This window comes from Diceros bicornis, chromosome 20, assembly GCF_020826845.1.
Source record: "Diceros bicornis minor isolate mBicDic1 chromosome 20, mDicBic1.mat.cur, whole genome shotgun sequence".
In the NCBI taxonomy this organism is placed as follows: domain Eukaryota; kingdom Metazoa; phylum Chordata; class Mammalia; order Perissodactyla; family Rhinocerotidae; genus Diceros; species Diceros bicornis.
Genome location: NC_080759.1, coordinates 9,567,060 through 9,586,852, shown reverse-complemented (window position 1 = coordinate 9,586,852; position 19,793 = coordinate 9,567,060).

Genomic DNA, 19,793 nt, shown 5'->3' with positions numbered 1-19,793 from the left:
ATCTTAGACTTCCAGCCACCAGAACCATGAGAATAAATTTCTGTTGTTTATAAGCCATGCAGTCTATGATATTTTGTTATAGCAGTCCAGACTAAGAAAGAGAGAGAGCAGCTTGAGCGGAGTAGGATACTACCTCTACATGCTGCACTAGCTTCCTGCTGTGCTTCTGTCCATGGCTGGCCATCATCACCCCATATCTTAGTGCAGAGCGTATTGCTCACCACATTAATGTAGTAATGACTCTACAGGTACTTGACTCTCAAAGTGCTTTCACATTCATTATTTCATTTGGATGTGGCTAACCTGCCTTGCTCAAGCCGAGGAAATTTTTCTTCCTGAACTGGAAAGAGGTTTATTGAAGGTACAATTCATCATAATATCTCCTCCCCTTGAAGAGAAACATTTATACGGTTGATGGTCTCTGCAATAGCAGGAAGAAAACAAGAGCTTTCTACCTGTTTCTGAAATTTAGTTTTTGCCAACAGAAAAGACAGGGGAGTTTATAAGAAGTAAGTCCGGATGAAAATGAAGTTTAGGTCATTAAGAAAGGAAGAAACAGATCTTTCAAAACATGGGTGCAGCTCACAAATATTTGACTCATCCAAGTAATATGATGTGCTGACATTGATGGCATGTTCCTCAACTTTCATGGAGACTTGCAAGAATCGTACTCCACTGAGAACACAAATTCCTCCAGTTCAGGCATGTAGCTTAAGAGATTCTTATGCAATTTATGCTGCAAGCAGCTAGAATCTGTAATCACATTGATGGAATCTGCAAGATTTCACTGAACTCAAGAATTTGAAGTAATTTTTAAGGCCACCTGCATTTATGCCCTAGACACTCAGGTTTTGGAAGTGAGTTAGATTTCCTCTTTCTCTATAGGTATGATAGTCATGGGCAGGAGCTGCCTCCTTCCATCCTTCCTTCCTTCTTTGCTCCCTTCCTTCCTCCCCCACCCCTCCCTCCTTCCTTCCTTCCCTCTTTCCTCCCTCCCTCCCTCCCTCCTTCCCTCCTTCCCTTCCTTCCTTCCTTCCTTCCTTCCTTCCCTGTTTCTCTCCCTCCCAACCTCACCCTCTCTCTCCTCTCTTCTTTCCACAGTTATTTAGCACCTACCATGTGCCAAACTTGATGCTCTATTACAGAAATTCTGAGATAAATACAGCACTTAGCCTGCCTTGAGGATGATTGTAAAGTAATGAACAGAGAGATATTTGACCCATGAGTTATCAACTCAAAGTGAATCGTCTCTTGCCAGTATCATCCTTTATCTCATTAATACACTCTGCTTCTTTAAAGGAGGTTAAGCAGCTGTGCAACTCCATCCCATCTCACAATCTCAGGACAAAAAAGCGACAAATTCAAATCAGTGTGTGATACAGTTAGTAAACGGAAAATATACTTAATTAATGTTTCCTGCATGTTAATTTGAACCCCAAATTGGGGTGTGGTTTCTATATATTCATGAGGACTTGAGTTTTCAGTGAAATGTGAGTGCTTGCGCAGTGACTCAAGCTACTAACAGTGTTACTGAATATAGGAAAATACTTCCTACAAGACATACTTTAGGGAAACATCAGGCCCTGCTCTGTAATCATCACAACTAGGCTTATGATACTGCTCCTTATCTGTCATTTAGGTGGACTAAATAATAAAATAACTTCAGATCTGGCATACAATTTTCATCAAACTCTTCAAAATTTGAGACATTTAAAGAAGCAAATTCAGGGCTTCCTATTCCTTAAATAATGTGAAATTCATTTACTCGAACTCTTTCCCCCAAGCACATAAAATATAACATTGTTTGTAAATATATGCATTATAAAATGCATAGTTGAGATACAAAGAAAAGTAATAAAAATTCCCAGGTAGCAGGTAATTTGAAAAGTAGGGCCTAATCCCATGAGGCACAGCTGAGGCTTCACTGCTTGGTTAACCTGGGCTGGGGGTGTGCGTGGGAGATCAGAGGCTAGGCTACTTCAAGTACCCTAGGAGCTTTTATTTTAGGATACTCAGGATAATAGAATGAATCCTGCAAGCCTGTGAGGGGAGAACTGGAAACCTGCAAGGGCTGTGTCTCAGTAAAATATAGGAATAAAGAAGCTGTGCCCAGGGCACAAGAAAGCAATAGGAAAGTTTATCTATCTCTGCCTAAGTTTCTAAGTAGGAACCTGTAATTTAGGTATGCTCCATGCACAAATGTGGGGTTCAACTTTACACTACTCCGAGGATTCTCAAGGCTTAGGAATCTCCAAACTGAGAAATTAGCATCCAGGTGCTCCTGTATCAATGATAATTCTGGGGCATTCGTTAGACACAAAGATGACACCACTCCACAGCATGCGTGGTCCATGACACCCACAAATAAAGTGCCTCTCAAGTTAAGCTTCCACAAGTAAATGATCCAAAATGGGTGAGAAACTAAAGCCACGCGAGTGGTAGGTCAATATTTTGAAGATCAATATTTTCACGTTATAGCATAGGCTAATAGAGAATATCAAATGACTGTGTTCAAATAACTAAAAGTAATAATAAAGAATCAAAACTATAAGAAATACACAGGAAGCAAATAAACAAGCCGATTAAAACAAATCAAATGAAACCTGTAAAGTTAAGCAATAAGCAAATAGCTTACGGGGCATATTAGAAACAGCTGAAGTAAAAATATGGAACTAGAAGATAGATCTGAGGAAATTAAGTAAAACGCAATTGAGGAAGATAAAGAAATTAAATGAAAGAGAGATTCAGTGACATGAGGGAGAGAATGAGGTCTAATATATGCCTACTGAACAATCAGAGAAAAAAGAGGGAAAGGAAAAAGAATGATGAAGAGCCAAATATTAACAAGACAATGGCTGACAATTGTATATGGAAAACATGAATCCTTGGATCCAAGAATAAAAAGCTTTAAGTAAGATATATAAAGGAAAAACTATTGACAATAGACTTCTCATGGTAACAATAGAGGCCAGAGTATAATTGAATAATATCTTCATATTGCTGAGAAAAAATAACTGTCAACCTAGAATTATAAACTAAACTAACTATCAATCAAGAGGGAAGGCATAATAAGGACAATTTTAGACAAAAAAAGACACAGAGACTTTACCACCCACATATCCTTGCTACAGCAGTCATTAAAGGATTTACCCCAAAAAGAAGAAAATTAAACCCAGAAGGAAGAAGAGGGTTTCCAAAAGCAATAGTGGGCAAAACAGTTGGCAAACATAGGGTAAACCTAAACACATGTTAACAATATAAAAAATGAGAATAATTATGAACAATATGAGGGTCATAAAAACAGAGTTGAAGTAAAAAATCTGAGAAGAATTAGATATTAGAGAAGAGGGCCTAATCAGAGTTAAAGTTTCTAAAGTCCTTGTAATGTTTGGAAATGTGGTCAAATTTTCGATTCACTTTGGACTTTGTTCAGACAGGATGCATATTTAAAATGAAAGGGTAAACCACAAAACTATAAAGATTAAATGTATAATTTCCTAACCAACGAAAGGAAAGAAAGAATTAAGGAAAATAAATCAGTCTAAAACTTGTTTTGAGAAGAGGAAAAGAAAACTATGTGATATAGAAAGCATAAAATAAGGTGATAGAGATGAAAACTATCAGAAATAGAATAACTTTAAATGAGCTAACCTCATCAGTTAAAAGACATGGATTACCAGATTGGATTAGGAAAACAGAATCCAGCTATTCGATATTTACAAAAGTTATAATTGTCTTTTTCTGGTTGTATTAATCTGCTCAAGATGCCATAACAAAATATCAGACTGAGTAGTTTAAACAACAGAAATTTATTTTCTCACAGTTCTGAAGGCCATAGATCCAAGATGAAGAAGCTGTCAGTGTTGGTTTCTGGTGAGACCCCTCTTCCTGGCTTGTAGCTGTTCACCTTCCTACTGTGTCCTCACATGGTCTTTCATCAACGCATACATGCAGAGAGAGAGAGACAGAGAGACAGAAGGAGAGGGAGAGAGAACTCTGATGTCTCTTCTCATAGGGACTCTAATCCTGTTAGACCAGGGCCCTACTCTTATGACCTCATTTAACCTTAATTACTTCCTTAGAGGCCTCATCTCCAAATACAACAACACTAGGGGTTAGGGCTTCAACATATGGATTTGGGGGGGACACAAACATTCGATCCATAATACTGGTCTTCCACAAAGCAGAAAGCAAGGCAAGGATTCCAATGCTAACACTTTATTGGTAAGTGCAAGCAAAGAGCAGGAGGATGAGAGGGGAAAAAGGAAGTAAAGCACTGAAGAAAAAGTACAAAGTTGGAGGACTCATAATATCTAATTTCAAGACTTACTATAAAGCAACAGTAATCATGGCAATGTGGTATTTGTGAAAGAACAGACAAACAATAGACAAAAAGATTAGTGAAATAGAATCAAGAGCCCAGGAGATCAAACAAATATAACCAATTGATCTTTGACCAAGGAGAAAAGGCAATTCCATGAAGAAATATATCTATCTTATTGGTTCTATTTTATATTGGTTCTAATATAAATTATATGTATTAGAGGTTTTTTACAAGGAATTGGCTCATGGGGTTATGCAGGCTGAGAAGTCCCAGGATCTTCAGCCAGCAAGCTGGAGACCCAGGAGGGCCAATGATATCCAGTCTGAGTCTGAAGGCCTGAGAACCAGGAGAACCAATGATGTAAGTTTCAGTCCAAGTTTGAGTCTGAAGGCAGAAGGCAGGAGACTGGTGCTGCAGCTGGAAGACAGGCAGAGAGTCTTTACTGGTGGGAGTGTCTTTTTGTTCTGATCAAGCCTTCAATTGATTGGATGGGGCCCACCCACATTAGGGAGGGCAATCTCATAGAGAAACTCTGGCAAATAGTGTAAACATGTCTCAAAATTATCCCAACCTAAAAGTGAGGGCACTGGGGTGTTCGTGCACAAATTCCCATCAGTCATTGGCCAGTGATTGTCCCAGGGGATACTAACTCTCCAACACTTCCACCCTGCCTGTATGTGGGCAAAGCAGTCTTCCGTGGCTCCAGAAAAAGCTCTGGCTCAAAAAAGCAGGTAATGGCGATTGGAAGTTATCTGGAGCACAATGAAGTAATAGAGCCTAAAGAATATTAGTAGGTCACTGAAAAAGTCTGCTATAGAAATGAAATTAGAAAGCAATTATAAAAATATAACAAGAAAACCTATGTGTTTGTAAATTAAAGCACACACGTACATATATATTAATTCACAGAGCAAAGTAAAATAGAGGATACTTGGGGCTGGGGATGGGAACGGGAACTTCTGCTTAATGGGTACAGAGTTTCTGGCTGGGATGATAAGTTCTGGAAGTTGATAGTGGTGATGGTTGTATAACATTCTGAATGAACTTAATGTCACCGAACTGTACATGGTTAAAATGATAAATTTTATTTACCACTACCCCCCAAAAAAATGCAATTAAAAATACTTAGAACAGATAATAGAAATATTACATATCAAAACTTTGGGATCAAGTAACCATGGAATTTAGAGGGAGCTTCCTAGTCTTAAATGAACATATTAGAAAATGAAAGTATATTGAAAATTAATGAGCTAAGCATACAACTCAAAAGGTTTTAAAAAATAACTGAGTAATTTCTACGAATATAGAAAAAAACAAATAATTGATACTAGAAAAATAATCTAATTGATATCTAATTAGATTGCCCAAGAAAAAAGATGAGATGGCACAAATTATAATGCTAGCAATAAAACAAGGGGCAGGAATTCAGATATAATAGACTGAAAATTCACAAGTAGACACCTCTAATTCTGGCTGTACTGGAATAATGAGGATCATACTCATCTTCGCATTGTAAATACCTACAAAACAAAATATATGAAGAAGCTGTTCTCAAAGCCAGGGACAACAGGCAACATAGGGCTCTGATCCTCAAGTGAAGGGATGCACATAAGGTGAGCCCCACATTTGCCCAGCTCTCTGCCTGAGGGCACTCTCCATACTGTGGCACAGGGAAGTAGGGACCTATCAAAGAAAAATGGTAGGCCTGGATGGAGAATGCAGATATTGGAGTTTGGGGCTGCTGAGGCAGCTGGGATTTGTGGGAGCCAGGTATCAGGAGGAGAAAGCTGCACAGAGAAAGAACTCGAGAAATATCCAGAAGCTTCTCTGGACTCTTTAGCCAAATACCAAGCTGTGCATGCACAAAGCAAGACTCTGAGATGCCTGGCAGAGAACAGCTTCTGGGGGATTGAGAACAAAAGAGAGATTCCAAGAGTGTCACAGTATCAGGAAACAATGGAGTTCTGACAAGCCAGAGGGGAGAGACCTCACAAACAACCCAGGCGCTCTTTTTTGAGAGACCTCAAAAAACAACCCAGAAATACCATGCCTTAGGAGCAGAGCTGTTCCAGCCCCAGAGTAAGGTCTTTTCTAGACTCACCTTAAAACATCTAAAATCGGGGCCGGCCCCATGGCTTAGTGGTTAAGTGTGCGCGTTCCGCTACTGGCGGCCCAGGTTTGGATCCGGGCATACTGCTTGTCCGGCCATGCTGAGGCGGCGTCCCATATACAGCAACTAGAGGGATGTGCAACTACGATGTACAACTATCTACTGGGGCTTTGGGGAGAAAAGGGGGAAAAATAACGGAGGAGGATTGGCAATAGATGTTAGCCCAGGGCCAGTCTTCCTCAGCAAAAAGAGGAGGATTGGCATGGATGTTAGCTCAGGGCTGATCTTTCTCACAAAGAAAAAAAAAAAAAGTCTAAAATCAAGTTTCAATAGGACCAAGCTGATCCACCACAAAATTCCATCCTCCTTAAAGGAAGACAATATAAGCTCAACTCTCAGCAATGTAGCATCCATAAAGTTGAGTATACAATAAAAATTTACTAGACATATAAAGAACCAGGGAAGCATGACCCAAACTACAGCAGAAAACAGTGGATAGAAACAGCCAGAGAGGAGATAGATGTTGGAATTAGAACACAAAGATTTTAAAACAGTGATTAGCAGTATGTTCAAGGGCTTAATGGAAAAGCAGGCCATAAGAAGAGGATGGCAGGCAAGCTCAGCAGAACACCAGAAACTACAAAGAAGAGTCATACAGAAGTTCTAAAACTAAAATAATACAATATCTAAACATTTAAAAAATTGCTAGATGGGCTTAAAAGTAGATTGGGAACTACAGAAGAAAATATTAGTGAATCTGAAAATGGGTCAACAGAAACTATCCGAGTTTAGACACACAGAGGAACAAAAGTGAAAATAATAAATAGAGCCTTAGTGACCTGTGGGACAAGAAGCAAATATATGTATTGCTGGAAATGCAGAAGGAAATGAGAGAGATTGGAGTGAAAAAAATATTTGAAGAAACACTGACTAAAACCTTTCCAAATTTGATGAAAATTATAAACCTGTATTTCCAAAAGAATTTAAAAACTCCTAGCAGAATAAACACAAAGAAAACCACACCTAGACACATCATAATCAAGTGGCTGAAAATCAAAGATAAATAGAAAAATCTTAAAAGCAGCCAGAGGAAAAAAATAAGGGAAAAAATGATCTTAAAAATCTGCTAACATCTCATTAGAAACAATGTAACCAGAAGACAGTGGAACAACATTTTAAAGTATTAAAAGATAAAAGAAAAACACCTATCAACCTAGAATTCTATATCCAGTGGAAATATGCTTTAAAAATAAAGGCAAATAAAGACATTTTCATATAACAACAGCTGAGAGAATGCATCACTAACACAGCTTTACTACATGAAACGTTAAAGGGACCTCTCAAAACGCATGACAAATGATACAAGATGGAAACACAGACCTTCATGCAGAGACGAACACAGTGTACGTTCTAAAAAGACATATGTATATATTTGAGCTAGGCGTGTAATAGAGATGGGTTTTCAATTAACTGGGGAAAGGCTGGAATCTTCTGTTACCAGTGTGGTATTGTATATATAATACTAAATTACATGTATACCTCCCATCATACACAAACATTAACTCCAGATGAATTGAAGACTCAAATTTGAAAAGCTTAACTTTAAAGCATCACAAGAAAAAGTAATATCATTGGAATAAGGAATTATTTCTTAATTAAGACTGAAAATCACAAACAAAAATGTAAAGAATGACAAATTTGACTACACTATCATTAATAATAAAAACTCTTTTAATAATTATAAAAGCTTAGTCATGACAAAAGGATTTGTCACACATTGAGAGAAGATATTTGCAACTCATTTGTCAAAGAATAAAGTTCTAGAATATATTTTTAAATCTCCCCAAAATCAGTAAGAAAAATACAATTAACCCAATAGACAAATGGTCAATTTTTATCATGTATTTCATAAAGAGAAAAAAATAATGGCCAGTGAACATATGGAAAATGTGTCCAATGAGACAGTCTATACAGAAGGTAAAATATAATGATGTACACCTGAAATTTATAGTGTTATAAATCAATATTACCTCAATAAAGAAAAAGAAAGAAAACGTCTTCAACCTCATCAGTAATTGGAAAAATATAAATTAAAACAACATTAAGGTACCATTTCAAACTCCCCCAAACATAAGATAATAACTAGCCTGACAATACCAAGCATTGGCAAGAATGTAGAAAAATGGAGCACTTTCACATTGCTCGTGGGAGTTTAATTATGTTGACCATTCTGGAGAGTAATCTGACAATATGTAGTCAGGTTGAAGATGTGCATGCCCCAGTGCCCTGTCTTTTCCTTCCTGGATGTTGACTATGAGGGAACTCTGATGTGAACAAAGAGATATATACAGTGATGTTCACTCCAGCAATGTTTCTAATAGCAAAAGTATGGAGACAGTCTCTCTGCATCTCAGCAGGGGAATGGATAGTAAGTTGGCTTATTCACACACTGAAGTTATATATAGGAGTCTAAATGAATAAATTTGGTCTATGCATATCAACATGGATAGATCTCAAAAACAATATGTTGTGATAAATACAAATTGCAAAAAATACATGGTGATATTCTGTATGAAACTTAAAACCCAAAATATTAGACCAAATTCTTTATGAAAGTTTACTATGTATATAGTAAAAGTACAAATCCATGCATAGGAATGGTGTACCAACTTCAGTACGGTGCTTCCTCTAAGGAGGGGGAAGGCAGAGCAGGGTAGAACCCTGGCTATACCTAAAACACTTTATTTCTTATAAAAATAGAAAGAGAAAAAATTAATATTTAAAAATTATAGAACACTTTTAACCTTGAGTTCATAGGTGTTCGTTATATTATTTTCTATATAATTTCTTTCATTTATTTCAAAATACTTTTTGGATTTTTTATTTCAGTATAACACACATTGAAATTACACTAATTCTAAGTTGATGAATTGTCACAAAGGGAACACGTCTATGAATCTGAAGAAGGCTCTGCTCAGGTTCTTTTCAGAATCTACAGATGCCCTTGGAGAAAAGTGAATCCATATGCCTCACCTTTCAGCTTCCTTCTTCTCTTGGGTTATAGCCCCAATGTTTTTCATGGACTCATTTTCTCCGTGATGCCTTCAAATATTTCTAAAAAATTTGTCCAGCTTTTCTAGTTGTTCTTTCAAATCACCAAGCTCATGCCCCATAGTGCAATAAAATAAAACTTTTATTCTCTCCCTCACAGACACACACACACTCTAACAGCAAATCCAACAATTGAAGATTCTAAAGAGCATCATTTAGTGAGACTTGAGTTTCATGCAAAATATTATAACAAGCAGAAATGAAATAAAATTTTAGCCTAATGTCAGAAATATCCATCAGGGAGGAACTGACAAGGATGGGCAAATAATACCATTAGTGTAAGGTGCTTGCTGTTGGTGATTGATAAACAGATAGATGGGAAGACCCTGAACTCTTACCAAAGCACATACAGTGGTCTCTGGAAGGAATTTTTTTCCTGAAAATAGTAAAAGTCCTGAAAGCCACATGAAATTCTAAAGGACCATAAGCGAATTGGCATGAAAAATAAGAAGAGACCCACCAACTTCTACCATGGGCACATAACTTCCAGTTCCAAGACTGCATTTTCCAGCCTCCCTTTCAGCAGGGTGTGGTCATGTGCCCAAGCTCAGGCTAAATAAATGTAAATCAGAATGATGTGTAAAGATTCTGAAACCTGCCCTTAAAGAAAAGGGACAAGCCCTTTCTCACACGAAGGCAGGAGCTGGGGTTGTTATTTTAGAACACAAACGGAAGATGAGAGTTGAGTTTGGCAGAGCCAGAAATTAGAATTCTGGGTTCTCGAAACTATCGCCACTATGTTCAGACTATTATCCGAAAGAGAAATCCACTTCTATCCTGTTTATCCATTGTTATTTTTGGATCTTTGTTACAGAAGCCAAGCTTGTAAGCTAACTCATACTCCATCCAAATCGCCCACACTGCTCTGCTATGGCACCACATCAGCTGGTGAAAGAAATATATGAAGGTGAGTGTCAAACAAAAATAGAGATAAGGAACGGGACACAACTACCAAATATCTTTAAGAGTCGATACTCATCAGACCTCCTCCTTAATTTTCTGTCATTTCATGCTGATGTTCCGAGGATCACATCCTGTGCCCTGTCCCTGTTCAGTCAGGGCTTATTTTCATTGCTAGTATAATTATTTCCATGTTAATTCTAAGGACATTGGAAACCTGCTTTTAAGAGTTTTTCTTTTTTCCAGTCTATCTTACTTTTTTTTTTTTTTTTTTTGCCCAGTCTACAGCACAATGAAGAAACTAGAATTTACTTTTTCCCAAGGTACTGTATATTATGACTTTGCTTTGGATCAGCTTAATGGTATTTTTTTCTCAGATATATCTTTTAATATTAATTAGAAAAATAATCACAGTGATTTTTTTTCCTGTGAATAAAAACAAGGAATCCTTTCTGCAGGATGTTATCTATAACTTTCTGTGTGATTCTGAGTCTAAACAGGGGTTTTTTTAACTACAGTTTGCAAAACCCGTGGTCTGTCATTAGCTCCTGTTTTTATTTCTCACTTCATCCAGATTGACCAAAAGATGATACTTTTTTTGCTAATGGTCCTGGATTACTTCTGCCAGTTGGCTGCTGAGTTGAGAATGTGGAAAATACCATCCAATTAAAATCTGACTGGAGTCCCCAACAGGCAGAAGAATCAAAAGGTCAGCGCCAATGTGAGGAGTGCATATTTTCATGAACTATGCTCTCTGCGTAGTCTAATGCACTCCTTCCGAGTGCTGAGGCACCTAGACATCGTCTGAATCTCAGGAGAATCAAAATACTTGTAAAATTCATCTAGGTTGAGGTGACACCCTCTCCAAATGTATGAAGTTTTTCAGGCAAGAACATTCTTACAAAATGATCCTTCCCTCTAACCTATTTTCAAGCCAAGAACTATATTATTCTTCTAAACAAAGTAAAAGAAACCATCAGAAAATTGAGAAAATACTCATGCTTAAAAGCTACTGCCCTTTAAGTGTCTGATTCCTTTTTTAATCTTTGTCAAAGTACGTCTAAACATTCTGGATTAGAATAGTGCTCCACGAAGCTAACTGCTTTGTAATTGTGGAGAAACCACTAACAGCAGACATGTGTCTGCTTTACCAAGGAAGAACAATAGAGTTCAAGAATATAAAATTCTCAGATGAGGGATTTGTGGTGAAAGGAGACTGTGCTTGGACTGTGTGTTATACTAACCCTCGTCCCTTCCTTCCCAACCAGCCCTGCTCAGGCTTGGGGTGAAGAATCAAAGCCTTGTTCTCTCCTTAGTGCAGGCTTCACTGGTCAATGATGCCCTCTTTTAGTCTTCGTTCTTTATCTTTTGCTTCTTTTCATTAAAAGCTTCTGTAGTTTCCCGGAGTTTAGTATGAAATCCCATCAATATTTTTGCTTCATTTTTCAGTATTAAAGATAGGTGTGTAAGAAAAATCGCCTCTTCGGATCTGAGTTGTGCTGCCAGTGTCTTTTGAACATTTATGTTTTCATTGCTGAAATGAGACAAATGCTGTGGCAAAAATATTCTCTTCCCTTCAGTTTCTGGCAAAAAATTGCAAAAGCAGCCATGAGCTGAGACAAAGTTTTGAAAAGGAAAGGAACATTCAGGAGCCCAAGAATTCTGGAATTTTAATTCTCTCTTAGTCAAAAGCAACATTTCAGAATAAATAGAAGCACCCCCTTAAGGTTTAATTAATCATTTTTGTGGACTTTAATTATCATTTATATCCTGACGGAGGATGGGAAAGCACATGTGTTTGCAGTCATACACAGTCTCCTTTATTGTCCACAGAACATTGAAACCACAACATAAGACCAAGAGGGCCTTTCTGCGAATTAGGAAGTACACAGCTGCCACACAGTTATCCATGTTGAGAACATTCGAGTCTCTGAAATAACCCTAGCCGTCTTTAAAATCAATCAAGCAATCAGTGGGAATTTACTACGTGCCTTGAGCCACACTCATCTCTGCAGGGGAAAACACACAATCCTTTTTTCATGAAGGAAGTGAGGAGGAAATATGACACCTTAAAAATAAAGGAATAATGACAAGTCAAAGAGTCAAAGAGCTGTGTACCCAGAGAGCATTATTTTGACCCAACTTACTTTTCTTGAATTAGACTCTGGAATGATGCCATCGGTCTGCTTTGAGGGATTTCTAGGAAACAACTTGAGTGAAATTTGCTACAGTACTTATTGTAAAGACGCTGACAACATCATTTGCCTGAAATAAATAAATAAGCTAAAAGTCGTAGAAATAACAAATAAGGAAGTGTTGTGAGATGTAGATAAAAGTGCCAAAGGGATTAGAGAAAAGTAGGGATACTCAGGGAAGTATCCTGGAGGAGATAAGACTCAGCTGTGCCTTGAAAACATGGGTAAGTTATGAATCTAAAAAGGGCAGTAGAGGAGTTAGACTGGAGATATGGTCTTATGTGTGTTAATTCAACAAATTTATTAACAAATTCAACAATTTATTAACAGGTGCTGTACTGTGTATGCACACTGAAAATACAACACAAAAACCAGGCAAAGTTGCTGTCTTCAGTGAGCTTACATCCTAGTGAGGAAACAGCAAGATAAGACCATAAAATATTTAACTTTGGCCATTTCTCTTTCTTTCCTGATCATAAAGTCAGGCAGAGCAGTAGGTATTCATATTGCTTGAAGGAAAACTAGAATTGTTATGGCAGGAAGAGAAGAAAATAAACAGTAAATATTCACTGTTGTTTTTCTTGTTTATTCCTTCCAAGTCAGGAAAATCAGGAGAGACCCTGAGGGGAGGGGAGTATAGGAGCTTATGATGCGTATACCACACACCACATACACACACCCACACCCACACACGTGAAAGAGAGTAGAATATAGAGGAGGTGTGTATGTGCTGAAAAGAGAAAGAGAGGTTGTGAGGCAGTACCTTGGAGGAGGTCAGCGGGGGAAATGTGGGGGGTCCGAGAGAGAGGAAGCTGTTAACAAAAAGGCCAGTAACTGCCAGTGGTCAGAAGCAGGGACCACGTGGGAGCTGAGCCAGCGCCTACAGACCTCTGGCCTTTGGACTGGGAGTGCCTGTCTGTCCTGCAGAGGCTATTCTCATCATGGTGCCCAAAGGGCACTGCATTGGCAGCTTCTCACCCACACACTGCCATGATTGTATAACTGAAGGATGTCTGCCTCTCCCTTGAGAACTAGTTGAGACTCTGTAAACTGGTCGGGACACTTTTCACTTCCTTCCACATTCAAAAGAAGGCGTGAGTTTTATTTATTTATTTATTTATTTATTTATTTATTTATTTATTTATTTAGTGAGGAAGATCAGTCCTGAGCTAACATCCATGCTAATCCTCCTCTTTTTGCTGAGGAAGACCAGCTCTGAGCTAACATCTATTGCCAATTCTCCTCCTTTTTCTTTTTCCCCAAAGCCCCAGTGGATAGTAGTATGTCATAGTTGCACATCCTTCTAGTTGCTGTATGTGGGACACGGCCTCAGCATGGCTGGAGAAGTGGTGCGTCTGTGCGCTCCTGGGATCCGAACCCGGGCCGCCAGTAGCGGAGCGCGAGCACTTAACCGCTAAGCCACAGGGCCGACCCGAAGGTGTGAGTTTTGGAACCCTGGAGGCAGGGTGGTGAACTGGGAGGGAAGATCTCATCACTAGTTCTTGGGTGGGCTGAATGGTAGAAAAACCCACCTTTGTTACATACACCTGCACCTGCACGCGTGAGCATGCACACTCATGCACAAGTACATACGGCTGCAGACAGCGCTGTTCAATTTAAATAAAGTTTAACTATGAGAACTTTTTCAACTGACTGCATACAGCCTGGAAGTGTATACGAGATAAGGAATGGTTGATCTCAGTGTTTCCCAAACTGACCTAAATAAGAACCACGCAGTGCGATTGTTGAAAATACCAGTTCCCAGGCACCTATTCTATAGGTCCAGTGGCTTTGCTCTGGATTTAGTAATCCGTGCTTTTGCCAGTCACCTGTGATTCTTATGATTGGGTAGGTTTAGGAAACACCGCTTCAACTGCGGCCAAATGTTGCACATTCTCCCCCTTCTAGCAGACACCGGGGACCTCACCAGTTCACCTTGGTGCTCCCTCCTGCTGAGCCTGCATATAGCCTCTGCATTCTTTGCAACAGTGCTCCCAGCAGTCAGCCAGTCACTACCGATCTCCCAGATGAGATAGCATCCCAGTGGAATTCATGATTGACTCATGAGTAGACTCATGTGAAATTCACATTTTTGAGCTGCTCATGGAGGCATTGAATATGTTATCTCACAAGCCATGCCTTGTGCTATAGTAAAGACACACTCTTTTGCTGGTGGTGACTCTAGTTGTCAAGATCTGGTGGGCCTCTGGAACCTACTTTCAGACATTGACCCTGTACACTCCCTGATGAAGATGTTGGAACTAAAGGAGTCTGAGGTATGATGTGATTGAGGCTACACAAAGAGTTTCACAAAATGCTTGCCTACAAGGCAATGGGGAGCATGTAGATAGAGCTGGGGGGCCCAGCTGAATCCTGTGTGGAACCACACAGTTTGGAAAACAGGCTTATTAGCTAGCTAGCCAGTCTTCTAGCTAACATGGATAATCAGCTAGTACCCCGCTGGATTTAGGCTGCCATGGTTTCTACTTCTCTTTCCAGTGTGAGTTTTCACATAAGCAGGTGCTGCTTCTCCAGCCAGTCTAACAAACTGGTGATGGCTCAGCTTTGAAGTCAGACAGACTTACCTTCCGGTTCCATTCAACTGCTTTGCATCTTTGTGACCTTGGGCGAAGTTCTTAACCTCTCTCATCCTATTTTTCTTTATGTAAAGTGGGAATAAAGATAATATCTAACCTGTGGGTCATTTTTGGGACTGACTTACCCAGATAATGAGTATAGAGCACCTAGCCTGGTGCCTGGCAGGTCATATTGTCTCACCACATGGAATTTCTATCATTATTCTTAGTCAGAAAATTGTCCGTGCTGTCAAAATCTGCCATTGATCGTGTGTGTGTGTGTGTGGCCTTCTTATTCAGGCTGTTTGTGTTATGTTGTGATGCCTATTAAAGTTTGGACTGTAGAATATTCCCCGGTTCACCCAACCTAACACTGATTTTGTCTCCTTTCCACTGATTTACCCTTTAAAGGCTTTCCACAGGGTTTAGCCTGACTTTAGGAATTACTTCAAGACACCTAGAAGTGTGCAAATTGTTTTTACATAGCAAAAATACAAAAAACACTAATAATTACAACATGGATTTTCTTCATACAGCCAGGAAACCAAATTGCTACATATTGAGTTGTCCCCTTGGAAAAGCATTTGTTGAACCCAAGACTAAGTCAAGTCCCTCTAATAAATGCTTTCATAACTTTTTTCAAAGAACTTCACAGTTTGTAATGTTCTATTCATTTGTGTGATTATTGGCTTAAGAGCCATCTTTTCTTTTTCAACCCCACTTTAAACTTGGCTGGAATGGGCAAGGGATCCACTTTCTCATCGCCTTGTCCCAACATCGATCCCAGGGCCCAGGACAGAGTGAGAGCTTGATGGATGTTTGTTAAGTGCTGGGACACTGCTGGTGCTCTGGCTGGATCCCCTAGGATCCTTTTAGTGTTTCTGTGGGTCCCTCCCCTGACTTCTGTGTGCTCTTGCTTCTAACGGCCAGCTCCTTGACTTGCTTTGAGGGACTCCTCTGGGACATCTGGAGCCTCATTGTTGGGGTATTCAGAGAGCTGGAAGTACCTGGGGTTTTATATTTCCCTGACCCTTCCTAGCCAATGGGCCAGCCCCCTGACCTCAAAGGAGAAAAACTATGAGGTGTAAGTCATACTCCCAAGTTCCTCTACAGGATGCACTTGCAGCCTCCACAAGACTTTGCCTGGAACCACAGTCCTGTTGGACTCCTTCTCCTTCCCTGCTCTGCTGCCTCCATTCCCTTGCAAGATTTTCTCGCATATTTTCAATAAATCACTCGCACACAAATCCTCAACTCAGGGGCTGCTTCTGGGGAACCCAACCTAAGACCCTAAGTAAACTGTTTTTAGGAACAAACTGTCTGTGAAAAATAGGAAATCTTTATTCAGTTACTATGTCCTTCCAAGGCTAATAAATAATAAGGGTATGGGGATGAGGTTTGCATCAGACACCAGATATGAGCCAAAGATTCATCAGTAGAATAGGGATACCGGAATGGCTGTTTCTATGGGTAACAAACTACCGTGTACAACAAGGACAGAAGAAAGTAGAAAGATGATAGGGGCTTTTTGAGGTAGAAAAGTGAATCTCTATCAAGAATCATCTTTGATTTGCTGACACGTAGCACACTTGAGAGCACTGTTTTCTTGGTAAATGGGGATCAAAAAACCTTGGCCTTTAGCCAAGGTAGTAATGAAAAGAAATGCATATTTTTCTTAGATGTGCCTAAGCTATTTCTTAAAAGCCTTTGAAAAGCTGAGCAATATAAACACTGGAGGAAGTGGCCACAGAAATTTCGGCTTTGTAACTGTGAAGGCTGCATGCGAAGGAGAATGGGGATATTTGCAAGCTGGCAGAAAAGACTCGGGGTGTGCATGAGTGTGATTATAAGTGGGAATGTTGGCAGGGGATTCTGTCCATGTTAAAGTGGTATACAGTCATGTACCACATAACAACGTTTCAGTCAATAACAGACTGCATATATGATGGTGGTCCCAGTAAATTATAATGGCGCTGAAAAACTCCTATTGCCTGATGATGTTGTAGCCATTGTAACACCATAGCACAATGCATTACTCCCATGTTTGTGGTGATGCTGGTATCAACAAACCTACTGCACTGTCAATTGTTTAAAAGTATAGCAATACAGTAATGTACAGAACATAATACTTGAGAATGATAATAAACAACTATGTTATTGGTTTATGTATTTGTTATACTATACTTTTTATCGTTATTTTAGAGCGTACTCTTTCTACTTATAAAAAAAATTTTGCAGTGAAACAATATGCCCTCTTACACCAGCAGCAGCCTCATACATCTTATGTTTACTGCGTCCCTTGATTACATCATTTTCTCTTGTGCTTGATTTAATTTTGTGTTGTTTTGTTGATCATGGCCCCTAAGTGTACAAAATCCACTGCTAGTGTTCCCAATAAGAGGCCACATCAAGTGATTGACCTGGAAATGAAATTAAAAGTGATTAAGGACTATGAAGGTGGAAAATCAGTGATAGTTATTGCTCATTAGTCAGGCATGTCCCATTCCACCACAGTTATGATCTTGAGGAACAAGAACAAAGTGACAGAAGCTGTTAAAGGATCTGCTTCATTGAAGGCAACGAGACTAACAAAAATCCAAGAAGGGCCTATATCAGACTTGAAGAAACTTTTTTTTTTTTTTTTGTGAGGAAGATCAGCCCCGAGCTAACATCCATGCTAATCCTCCTCTTTTTGCTGAGGAAGACCAGCTCTGAGCTAACATCTATTGCCAATCCTCCTCCTTTTTCTCCCCCAAAGCCCCGGTAGATAGTTGTATGTCGTAGTTGCACATCCTGCTAGTTGCTGTATGTGGGACGCAGCCTCAGCATGGCCAGAGAAGTGGTGCGTTGGTGTGCGCCCGGGGTCCGAACCCCGGCCGCCAGTAGCGGAGCGCACGCACTTAACCGCTAAGCCACGGGGTCGGCCCTGAAGAAACTTCTAATGACTTGGATTGAAGATCAGACACAGAAGCATAGCCCTCTCAACACCATGACGATCACGGCCAAAGCAAAAAGCCTGTTTGTGATGTTGAAAGAAAAGGCTGGACCTGACTATGATATTGAATTTACTGCTGGGTGGTTTAAACAATTCAAGAATCATTATTCGTTATATAATGTGAAAGTGAGTGGTGAGTCTCTGAGTGCTGACTTGAAGGCAGCTGGAGAATTTGTGGAAACTAGATAAGCTGACTGTGGAGGAAAATTACTTGCCAGTGCAAATACTCAATATGGATGAAACTTCCCTGTTCTAGAACTGGATGCCTGAAAGGACTTGCTTCCATAAGGAGGCCAAGTCAATGCCAGGTTTCAAGCTTTTAAGAATAGGATAACAGTCTTGCTTAGGGGCGATGTTGCAGGCTACAAATTGAAACCCTTTGTGATCTGGCACACGAGAACCCCAGGGCCTTCAAACGTATCAATAAGCACATACTGGCAGTGTACTACGGGAGCAATACGAAGTCGTAGATGACCATTTTTTATCTTTTATACAGTACTTTTACTTTCTGTGTTTAGATATACAAAGGCTATTGTGTTACAATTGCCTACAGCATTCAGTACAGTAACGTGCTGTACAGGTTTGTAGCCTAGGTGTGTCGTAGGCTATAACATCTAGGTGTGTTTAAGTACATTCTATGATGTTCACACAGTGATGAAATCGCCCAATGATGTATTTCTCAGAATGTATTCCCATCATTAAGTGACACATGACTGTATTTTGACAGCAAAAGGAAAACAATTTCTTCAGTGTGAAGACTTTTCAAATAAGACCATGGAAGATTTCAAAGAGATGAGGCATGGACTAAATCAGAATACTGCTTATTCCCATTCCCAGGACAAGAATAAGCAATAAGATCCCTATATATGTGTTTATATATGGATAGGTAGATATACATTCACGTAAATGAAAATTCCAAATGTAACCCACTCCCTTAGGCATAACAAATTATCTTTGCTTAAAACACTTCTTTCTATAGCCTAAAGAATTTGACACCACTCCAAATTTTAGTCAACCTTTAAAATATTCTATGGCAATATAACTTTCCGGATGGCCAATTATCCTCCAACCACCATGTCAAGATTGGTTTGATTCTAGCTCCGCTGTGCAATTAAGAAAGCTCGACTATAAAGATGGCTTCTTGTGACTTTGAGGACTATAATTCTTCTGCAGATTTTGTTCCATACGAGTGTCATTGTGATTAGATAGACTAAACAGCAGATAAGCTTTTATTTCATTAAACAATTTTGTTTCTTAATGCTATAAAATACATAAAAAATTTTGAAACATTGGGGAAGGGGAAGGTGGGGCAGAAAAAAAAACATGAATAGCCACAAAACTTTTGGCTAAAGAACTCTGTGGGAGCTACCAAGAAGCAAGAGAACTGTGCTCTGGGCTCACACCTTGAGTTCTGCACTTCAGAGGCCAGCAGTGGGCTATTGACTCTTTATTCTTTTTAGAGTAAAAGTCCTTTTCCAGTCGTATCTGATCACTTTTATTCCATCACAGGGACAGATTCTCCAGAATAAGCAATCAAATAGTAATAGAAATCGAACAGAGTCCATTTTCATTTTTTAAGATC